The sequence below is a fragment of the Ailuropoda melanoleuca genome, chromosome 5, assembly GCF_002007445.2.
Source record: "Ailuropoda melanoleuca isolate Jingjing chromosome 5, ASM200744v2, whole genome shotgun sequence".
NCBI lineage: Eukaryota > Metazoa > Chordata > Mammalia > Carnivora > Ursidae > Ailuropoda > Ailuropoda melanoleuca.
The window spans coordinates 1,810,472-1,821,855 of NC_048222.1; the positions used below are offsets into that span (position 1 = coordinate 1,810,472).

The 11,384-nt window shown below is 45.4% G+C and overlaps 1 long non-coding RNA gene across 1 annotated transcript; it reads right to left on the reverse strand.

The window, feature by feature from the left end:
* Positions 1 to 7,734: 7,734 nt before the first annotated feature.
* Positions 7,735 to 11,337, reverse strand: LOC105234778. Its single transcript, XR_853301.3, has 4 exons — positions 10,767 to 11,337; positions 10,442 to 10,578; positions 10,093 to 10,228; positions 7,735 to 8,552 (listed from the first exon to the last, which is right to left on the reverse strand). It is a non-coding gene; the product is annotated as an uncharacterized LOC105234778 (long non-coding RNA).
* Positions 11,338 to 11,384: the final 47 nt, after the last annotated feature.

An 11,384-nucleotide genomic window follows, 5' to 3' on the forward strand; every position in this document is an offset into this window, starting at 1 on the left:
AAGTTTATTAGCACTAAATTTTCATCATCTCCTCCTAGCTGTTTAACCATGGGAACATCTGTGGTTGTATCTCTTTTCAAGTATATTCTCCCCTGTTCTTTATAATCTTGCCAAATGTTTGTCTACTCCGTGATCTTTTCTTTGGCATTGTTGATCCTCCCCCTTGTAGTTTTGTTTTAATGTTTTATTACTTTATCTTTTTATCTGAAAGAGAAGTAACAACTGATACCACAATATTGCAAAGGATTATAAGACACCACTATGAAAAATTATATACCAGCAAATTGGACAACCTACAAGAAATATATAAATTCCTAAAAACATACAGTCTTTCAAAACCAAATGAGGAAGAGATAGAAAATCTAACCAGACCAATTACTACTAGTGAAATTAAATTAGTAATCAAAAAACCGCCAAGAAACAAAAGTCCAGGACTAGAAGATTTCACAGCTGAATTCTACCACACATTTGAAGGAGAACTAATACCGATAATTCTCAAACTATTCCAAAAAATACACGAAGGAATGCTTCCAAATACATTCTATTAGGCCAGCCAGCATTACCATCATCCCAAAACCAGACAAAGACAATAAAGAAACCCTCAAACCAATGTCCCTGATGGACATAGATGCAAAAATCTTCAAGAAAACATTAGCAAACTGCACTTAACAATACATTAAAAGGGGGCACCTGAGTGGTTCAGTCGGTTAAGTGTCTGCCTTCAGCTCAGGTCATGATCCCAGAGTCCTGGGATCGAGCCCTGTGTGGGACTGGAGAAAAAGGAAGCATCGTGCACCGTTGGTAGGAATGCAAGCTGGTGAAGCCACTGTGGAAGACAGTATAGAGGTTCTCAAAAAATTAAAAACGGAGCCGCCCTGTGATCTCATAATTCCACTACTGGGTATTTACCCAAAGAAAACAAAAACTGTAATTCGAGAAGATAGATGCTCCCTTATGTTTACTGCAGTATTTACAATAGCAAAATATGGAAACAACCCAAGTGTCCATCAGTAGAAGAATGGATAAAGAAGACGTGGTATATAGTATAGATACGGGAACATTACTTGGTCTTAAGAAAGAATTAAACCTTGCCATTCGTGACAACATGAATGGACCCAGATGGTATTATGCTAAGAAAAATAAGTCAGATAGAAAAAGACAAATACCATGTGATTTTACTTATATGTGGAAACTTAAAAACAAAAGAACAAATACAAAAGCAGAAACAGATTCATAAAAACAACAAACAAACTTGTGGTTGACAGAGAGGAGGAGGTGAGAGGGATGAGCAAAATGGGTGAAAGGGACTGGGCGGTACAGGCTTCCAGTCACGGAATGGGTAAGTCACAGGGATGAAAGGTACAAACAGCACAGGGAACCCAGCAGTCGTCCTGTAAGTGCCTTACATGGCGACGGAGGGTAGCTATGCTTGGGTGGGCGTAGCCTAACACGCAGAGCCGCTGAATCACTGTGTTGTACACCTGAAGCTGGTGGACTATTGTGTGTCAACTATATGCCAATGAAAAATTTTAAATTAATTAATTAATAGTTAAAATAGGCAAAGGATTCGAATAGAAATTTCTCTAAAGAAGATATGTGAATGGCCAATGAGCACATGGAAAGATGTTCATCAGGAATCATCAGGAAATGCAAACTGAAACTACGATGAGATATCGCTTCATACCTGCTAGGACGGCTATAATTAAAAAGAAAAGGAAAGTAAATGTTGGCAAGGATGTGGAGAAACAGGGACCCTCACACAATGCCAGTGGGAATGTAAAGTGTAAACTGCTGTGTAAAACAGAAGCCCGCCGTTTCTACCCTAGGTACGTACCCTAGGTAGCCGAGATCAGATCCACATAGACACTTGCACACCAGTGCTCCCTGTAGCATTGTTCGCAAGAGCCCCAGGTAGAATGACACAAATGTCCATCAACAGGTGAGTGGATAAAACCAAACGTGTGTATATACCACAATGGAATAGTATTCAGCCATAAAATGGAAGTTTTCGCACACGCTAAAACACGGATGAACCTTGAAAACATTATACTAAGTGAAATAAGCCAGACACCAAAGTATAAATATTATATGAATCCACTTATATGAAATATCTAAAAGAGGCAAATTCATAGGGACAACGTGGACTTGAGGATATGGGGAGTTGGGGGAAAACAGGTATGAACTGGTCGAGTGTCTATTTGGGCGATAGATAAAGATTTGGAAATAGTAATGATGGTTGGTGAACATTGTAAATGTAACTAATGCTTTTTAAATGTACACTCAAAAGTGGTTACAAATGGCATGCTTTATGCTATATACATCTGACCACAACATAATTTTTAAAAAGAAAATGAAATTTGATTTCTTAATAACATACCCCAACACCACAAAATCAGTCAACATTGGAAAAACAGGAATTCTGACGTGGCAAATGGCTGACTCCAAATCATTGCCTGGAAATGACTTAAAACCAGCTGTTTGCACATAATCCACTTGAAATAAGGGGAAGGAAGCACAGGGTGGTGGTCTGAGGTTTTTTCTCCCAACCCCACGGATCCAGCTGTACCCTAAACTTGGGCTCACTGGTCTCCTTTACAGTCTGCTTTCGGAAACCACGGCACCGTATGGGCATTCAGCCAGGGGTGGCAAAATCACAGGGGTCCTAGGCTTAGAAACAGTATGCAGATGTACACGGGGCTGTGCAAGCGGTTCCACCAGCTCACCTGAGCTGAGAATGAATCTCTTTAAACCACCTTCTTGTCTAAATCTGAACCTAACTCCACGGGCGGAATGGACAGGATTTCAACAAAAGGATGCATAAACTAGGAGACGGACTCCCAGAGCACAAGCGAGGCTGGCAGAAGCAACTCAAAGATTCAGGGGCTCTCACTGCACATGGGGAATCTCGTAAGGGTTCAGTCTATTCCAGGAACACGCTTTAGGCTCAGACTTCCCAGGGTTTACCCTCTTTGGGCTGTGTTCATCCCCTCAAGGCTAGTCCTCCAAGTGTATCTGGTTGAGGATGAGCTGAAAGAAAGGAATCCTGAGAAATAGAAGGAGAAAGAGAAAAATCATAAAGTCACTGAGATATGAAGACATCATGAAGTGGAGACAAAAAGAGAAACGAGCAGTCTCAAAATGTCAGTGTTTGGTGTTTACTGGGTTTAGAACAGTTTGGAGCCAAAAGAAATCAAAGGCATAGTTCATGCTCTTTAGAGAACTATCATTTTAATGAGTACCTGCTTCGTACCCAGCCACTGTGCTGGCCTCTGCACAAATTACCACATTGCATCCTTCCCACAACTCAGGGAGGGGGTGCTGCGTTGTGAACTTGTAACAATCAAGATGGAAAGACAAATGAGAGTTGCAAAACAGAGACTATGGAGAGCTGGAAAGAAAACACAGAAGGGCAGTCAGCTGGTATTCAGGAGAAGGATAATGGATGTCTCCCTATGGGTAGCCAGATAGACTCACTGAATGACAGAAGAGGTAAATTAAGAAGAGGTGACATCGCAGGGCACCTGGGTGGCTCAGTCGGTTAAGCACCTGCTTTCATCTCAGGTCATGATCTCAGGGTTCTGGGATCGAGTGCCACATCGGGCTCCCTGCTGAGCGGGGAGTCTGCTTCTCCCTCTGCCCCTCCCCCCACTCGTGCTCTCTATCTCACAAAAATAAAAAATCTTAAAAAAAAATAGAGGCGTAAAAGCTTTCCCTTGACTAAGTTAAAATCTGGCTGGGTTCACGGGTGCGAGGACAATCACCAGAACTCAGGAACAAGATAAGTGCAAAGTGAGGACGCTCTCAGGTGATGTGGGGTCTGACTGCGCCAAAATCTTCATTGGCAGGGCGGGCTTCAGGATCCCAAGAATCACAAATGTATCTTCCACATGGACATAAGAGAAAGTACATCTCTCTGGAGTCCACCCTTGGTGCGAGCTTAGAGCTGAGCTTGGGTGTGAGCAGGAAAAACCTCACCCCTTAGCCCTTCCTTTAAAGTTCCGCTTTGATCTTGATTATGTCCCATCCCTAAGATCATCCGTGTTAGTGCGCGTCCTAGTAAAATATGCCTGCCTCTTTAGTGTGTAAGTTGCTTCGAGGGATGATTTAAAAAAAAAAAAAGAAAGAGAGAGACTGCATAGAGTCTAAGGAGGATTTACAACCTTTTCAAACGGAATTCCAATGTATCTATAAAATGTATCCTTCAAAAAAGCTCATTGATCACTTCCCTCTACAACTCAATTCTCCACACCTTAAATTGCCAAGCGCAACTCATACCCCCATCCTGCCGACCCACTTGCCTGATCATGCTTGTCCAACCAATGTAAATCTACCATCCACTTACCTGAAGTCACTTCCCAACCAAATTCACCCTTCCACCTAAGTGTGGCCCACACCCAACACCTCCGCTGGGCCCTGACCGGCCCCCTCCCCCAGACGTCCAACGCCTTATTCTCCTACCTGCCATTAGCCCAAACTCACATTTCTTCTTTCCCAAATCACCGCACCCTATTCTTTCCAAATATCTGACTCCAGCCACAGAGCTAACTCTTTCTCTCCTATAATCAGATCCCATTATCTTAAAATACTCACAGGATCTAACTCTCTCATGTGATATCTTCTCACCATCCCAAATAGAGGCATCCTAGGAAGGTGTGGAATTTTCCGCCTCATCTTATCACAAATCCTGCTACTTATAAATTAATTCCTTTCACACAAGTGTCTCTCCTTCCACACAAAGGCTACTTCTAGGGCTGCCAAATAAAACACAGGATGCCCAGCTCGATTTGAATTTCTGATAAACAATGAATCATTTTTTAGTATAGATGGCCCCATGTAAAAAAGCTTAAAAATACATTATTTATCTAAAATTCAAATATAATAAGCCGCCCTGTATTTTTTTTTTTTTCTGAATCTGGCAACCCTAGACACCACACACGCTCCTTGGGGCCGAGGTGGCATCTCATTTTCTAGCGTCTCATCTCAGAAAAAGGTCTCAGACTGATGAAATGTGCCTGTTCGGGGTTGTAGGTCACAATTTCTAACCATTCACCCCTACTCACAATGGTTGTCCCTAACCCTTCATCTCAATCCCCAAACCCAGATGCTCTTCAGAACCAAAGCAACCAGATGGTGATTCCTTACCCAAAGTGAATTCCCAGATGGCAAAAACAGGTGACTCTGAGGGAAAAAGAGGAAAGGTCTGGAAGGATGCTACCAAAATGAGGCATAAGAAGGAGAGTGCAATGGCAAAGACAATAAAACATCAGCCACAAATATTCTGAGGAGGAAATGGGAATTCCAGCTTGGGACAGGGGTCAATTCTTTTAGCCTCCAAACTCACATGCTATCCCCCCTCCACCTGCCCTGCTTATATTCACACACTGTCAAGAGAGGGGGAGCAGAGCTGAGAGAGAACTCAGAGAGGGACAGGTGCGCTCAGGGGCAGGATGCTGGAGGACTCAGAGAAGATGAAGAAGGTAGAGAGAATGGAGGAGTTTGGGTTCTGGGATGAGAGGAGTTCGGTAAGGGTGAGAGCTCAGTCTGAGCCGGTGGCCTGTTGGCACTTACCTGGAGATAAGTCTACCTGGAGGCCAGCATTTCTTAGAGTCTTCCTACTATCACAATGGAAGATCTGGGTCAGGAACACCCACCGCATAGGAGACCTAGCCTACAATAAAGGAACCACTCCCTACAGTTGTCACAGGGTCCTGCTTTCCCTTTGCACCAGGAGAAAGTCAAAGATTGCCTTCAAAACAGATGTCGCAGACACTGCTGAATGTCAGCTTGTCGAGAACATGACAGGTAGCCAGTCTAAGGAGATATAAGTCTATCTCAGCAAGAGGATGGCCATGAAATTGAGGGCCAAGCCAGACACTTGACCTGCTTCCTTGAGTTCTTCTTGGGGGAGATGCGTGTTCTGGTGAAGATGGAATGGAGCCACTAATGGCATAAGACAAGACATCCTTGGCAATAGCCCTCCGCTATCTCTCCTCCAGACTGGAGCTGGCTCCTTCCACTTGAGCTCTTTTGAGGGGAGACTTCACATATGGCCAAATCTCCCGTTGCTTCCCGTCAGATCGCCCAAAGGAAGTTCTGCCCTCCCCATATAATCCACTCCCTCCCTGTGTAGGGGACCCTGCATACTACCGACTTTATTTCTGGTTACTTCCTTAAGCTGATTCTCTCTAGGCTTTTGTTTTGTTTTGTTTTGACCTCTTACTCCTCTTACTCAGTGGATATCACTGTTTCTTCATCCTCCCTTGCTGCAAGGGAATTCTTATTCCACTGTCCATTTACTTAATTATTTGGGGTTCTATTCCTATGGAAGAAGACAAATACATATATTACATGTCAGGGGTTGGGCATTCTACATACAAGAGTCATGCTGAAAATAAAGAGACCACTTACCTTGACAAAACCACCATTTACGTGACTCCCTCCTCCCCTTCCTCCACACCCGTCCCCAGGTAATGTCCATATTCATCTTCTTCCGTAGGAATAGAATTTGCGAGTAGGTGTGGCTATGTGACTAAGGTCTGGTCAGTGAGAGGCAGGTGGGCTCCCTGGGCTGCGGCTTCTTGGAGATTTCCTTTAATAAGAGCTGGCAATGCCCTTTGCCTTTTCTTGTCTCTTCCTCCATCTTTCTGTCTGAAATCTGAATGTGATGATTAGAAATCTACCCACCAGATAAGGGATGATAGAAAATGAACTGGAAGGAACCCAGGTCCCCGGAGACTTTGTGGAGCAAAGCCATCACCACAGCCACAGACTGCTTACCTCTGTTTGTAAAGCTTCCTCCGATCCCCCCGGGCAGAAACACCCTCTTCCTCCAATGTTCTTACTGCCCTTCGCACGATCATTCCTCTAATACATATCTTTTCGAATTAAACTTTCTCTTATGCACAGGGATTTACCCAAATCAAAGCCCATTCTGACTGACAGGCAGTGGGTACCGTGTTGAGGAGGAACCAAGCCTAACTTTTCGTTGCTTGGAAAAGAAGGTCACAGGTGATGGGTGTTACCTGCCTGGACTACGGCGGTGAGACCTGTAATATGCCCCATAGATTTGCCACCTCTGAACTCGGCGTATATCTATTTTATTTTTAACTATCATTTCTAAAGGATAAGGAACAAATCTTTTCTTATTTTCTATTTCCAGCGCCCAAGTAGACTGGAGGGTAGGATGCAAACTGCATGACTTTTAAAGATAGAATGAGACCCCTGAATTAATGCTCCCGGCAAGGAGCGGCGGGGCGGCCAAGCCACATGGCGGAAGCTGCCGGGGCCGCCGGGCCTGCACACCGGCCACAAACAGCACTCCACGGGCCAGCCGGGGGCAGGGGGAGCTGGGGTCAGCGAGGCACCCACAGAACGGGGAACAAGCACCGGCAGAGGCGGCGGTCGCTGGGCCCAAGAGGTGGCCCTGCGCAGCTGCTCCCTTCCCCTGGTGACCAGCGGGAGACTCTGCAGGAGCCGCTGCTGGACACCACGGAATACGGGGTCGGTGAGCCACACAGGACGCGACCGGTGCGGAGCAGGACACTGGGACATTCGCAGCGCGGCAGACTCGCGCCTCTCTGGTCGCCACTGCAGGATCTGCAAGAAGCCGCAGGACAGACGCTCCTCGCTCAGGCGTCTCAAGCCTGGGGCGCCGAGAGCGTAAGCACACGTGCATTCAGAGCACGCGGGGCCTGGCACGCCATCCAGCCAAGGGAACAGACCGGTCAGAATCTCTAAAAGAAAGAGTTTTATTTGAGCCCAGCTTAGGCCAGCCGCCGGGGAAACAGGCTCTTCACAGGGCAGAAAATGTTCTGGAGAAGGAACAGTTTTTACAGGGTCCTATACTTTTTTGCATCTTGTGAGAGCTCAAAGGACGATAGATGGGCACACAGGCAGGAATGAGTTTTACTGCAAAGGAATGCCAGGAGTAGGAGCACTGACCTCGGTCTCGAGGACAAGCTGGTTTTCCTTCAGGCCACTCCTTTACAAAGCAGATGTACAATGTATGCGTCGTGGGCCATGCATTAGGCTTTTGGTTCAACAAAAGTTTATGCACCATTACACTAACTTAGAAAGAAATTAAAAATGGCTTCCCTTGTGTATGAGGTCTTTAGAGTTTTTCTCCCATCACCTTCTGTAGAGCGGTGTCATTCAAAGCTTTTCCATGCCCCGCGCACACCCTGGGGGCTCTGGAATGGCCCCACACTGCCTGGAGGAGGGCACTGTGTGGAGTGCGGTTGCTGAGGGATTCTAGGGCACGAACTGGGAGAAGGCCACGAAAGAGCCCAAACGCATCAAGACCATGTCTGAGTGAGCTCCTGCTTCTTTCCTCAAGTTGCAGTGATTGGGGCCGGCAGCTCTGCTGCCCTTGATGCCCTTCAGTGCTGCTCGTGAACGTGGCTCGTGAATATGGGCCCAGGCAGCTGGTTCCACGGGCTGGTGGCCATCTTGACCTCTGTGGTTTGTTCCAGCTGCTCATTTCTTCCTCCTCAGCCCAGATTTGGACGCAGACTAGTTGACATCCGTCTTTCTCTTCCCAGCTTTTGTGTGACCTATTAGGAAAATAAATATTTTTAACAGTGCAGCAATTACTGTGGCTTAACAACAACAACAAGATAAAATGAGACCCTCAAATTTGGCACCTATGACAAGGCACTTTGAGGCACGTGTTCATTTTCCTCTTGCTTGGGAGTCCTTCAGTGAGAAAATCCGAGCTGCTCTAGGAAATCAAGAGATGAAGAACAGCAATGCTGTCCTCTTGGAATTGCTGGACCATCAACATGGTGATTTTTAAAAATATGCTGTTGGTTGTTATCTTTGGAGTAGACCAAACAAGAAATACTTTTGAGAGAATATAACTCCACTGAATCAGGGTTTTGGTGACTAATAGAACAAACTGGAAGCCTGATGAATATGGTACCTGTGGCTAGTTGGGATTCCTTCAAACCCTAAAAGGGTTTCTGAACAAGACCCAAGCAACGCAGATGTAGTTTCCTTCCTCTGATCTCAGATTGCTTCTCTGGTTAAAGGATCGATTCTCCCCAGCATTTTAGAACCCAGCCTCTCCTATCTCCCAAGTGGCCTCAGATACCCCTTTTCTGAATCTTCATCCTCTCCATTGGCATTTTTCCTTTAGCAACTTAATAAAATCTCTTGCACCCTGAAGCTGTAGGCTTCCTTGTACTTCATTCCCCTCATTCATAAGATGGGTTGTTGTGAGGATTAAATAGCAAAGGGTTCTTGGATGATTGAATTAGTACACAGAAGGAGCTTATAACATGCCTAGAACATTGGAATTCTCAACTAATCTCTATAATGAATGACACTGCTGTCATCAGTCTTTTATTTGAAACTCTCCTCTCTTGGTTGCCCTGACCCATTTTTGTTTGTTCATTTTCCTCATAATTTGCTGGTTGCTCCTTCTTATTCTTTATCCTTATCTTTAGGTTTCCTGTTTTGCTTCTCTCTATATTTTAAAATAAAATCATCTTTCTACACAAATAATAAAAATAAAATCATCTTTCTAAAGATTTTCAGTTTGGAGATAATTCAGGTGTCTTACGAATGTTTTCCGTTTCCTACAAGTCCATTAACTGAAATCACATTCAACTATCTCCTTTTTCTCATCTTCCACTCCAGTCCCATCTTCAACTCATTGCTTCTATTCTTTTAAGCTTCACCTCATATTTCATACCCTCCAGAGTCTTCTCTGAAGTTTTCTCAAACAGATTCTTACCTAAGTACTCCTTCTCTATGCTCCCAGACTATGTCATGTAACTTTTACCTCTACAACGCCACTCATGACACCTGCTGTCTCCATGCTAGGGTGTGAGCCATTAAAGGAATGGGACTGAGTCTCACCTGTCTTTAAATTCCTCAAATCTAATATAGAGTCACACAAATTGGTAGTGCTCCATAAACATTATTTGAGTGAATGAAGCAATAAATACAATGAGCACTCTGATTGCGCCAGTGTGTCTTGAAAGAAAACACTGAAGAGTTCACCACGTATTGAGACCTTCTTACGTGCAGTGCGGGGATCAAAACCATTTGCTTGACTTTTATTCCAGTACTTTCCCCCGGTACACTCACCACTATCGAGGTAGCTGTACAAGGAGTGGTTGCAAGCACAGGCTCTGGTACCCGGCTGTTCATCTTTCAGCTTCACCAGTTACTACATGTGTGACCTTGAGCAAGTCACTTAATCTCTGTGCACACCAGTTCCCTCCTTAGAGAAACATAATAATGCATATCAGAATTTTTCTTACAAGGTAATGAGATAACACATGTAAAGTGTTTAGAACAGGGTCTGGAACATACCACATATACAACTTAAAAATTATTTCAAATATTAAGACGACTCTGGATAGAGTATTTTGGCCTTACATCGTTTTCATTAAAAACAAATACCAAACTATGGGGCATCTGGATGGCTCCGTACCTTAAGAGACCCACTCTTGATTCTGGCTCAGGTCATGATCTCAGGGTCCGTAGATCAAATCCCCGGTGGCCTTCCCCTCTCAGTGAAAGTCTGCTTGAGGTGCTCTGTCTCCCTCTGCCCCTTCCCCTACTTGCACCCTAAATAAATAAATAAAAATCTTTAAAAAAAACATTAATGTAAAATAAACTGCCGCTCCCCTGGAGAATTCCAGAATTAGAAACATGATTGGTTAACCCTGAAGGCGTGCCTGGTAAAACCCCGATGATGTTCTCACCGCTCCCCATCCCCATCCCTGGCTCACAATCGAATTCCCTGGCTGCATTACCCAGGCTTTATTCCTTTATTTTCTCAGTATTCATCCTTCCTCTTCGCTGAGGGCTTTTTTAAAAAACTTGTGTTCACTGAACAACTGAGCAGGGAAAACAGATCTCCATTGATATTTCACTCTGAAGGGAATGTCTGCTCCAACCCAAACAGAAGTGATTACTGTTCGTTCATTCCAGCCCAGAGACGGTACTGGGGACCCTGATGCCAGCGCAGCCGTGGCCTCTGCGGCACCTGCCTCCACCTGCACGAGGCCGCCACCACCCCGGGTAAAGCATTTCCTCCGTCTCGCCGGCCACATCTTCGCTGACCGAGCGCTTCCGCTGCGCTTCGGGATCCTCCATTTCTCCCGGATCCTTCGGGGTGTTTTTCTCAGGGTCGGCGTTCGTCCCCGTGACGCTACTTCTGGCTCGAGTCCTCTTTTAATTGCTTTGAGGAAAGAGCACAGGAGTCGGACACCGTGATATAATCAACGTTGTTTCTTCTTAGACAAAGTGGCAGGGGAGGCCTCCCTTCAGCCCAGGACCCCGCAGGCTCCCGCGCGCTCCCCGGTTCCCGGCCCGCTCCGCCCCGAACCGCCGAGGGCCTGGAGCGCAGGCGCCCCCGGGCCCCGCCCCGA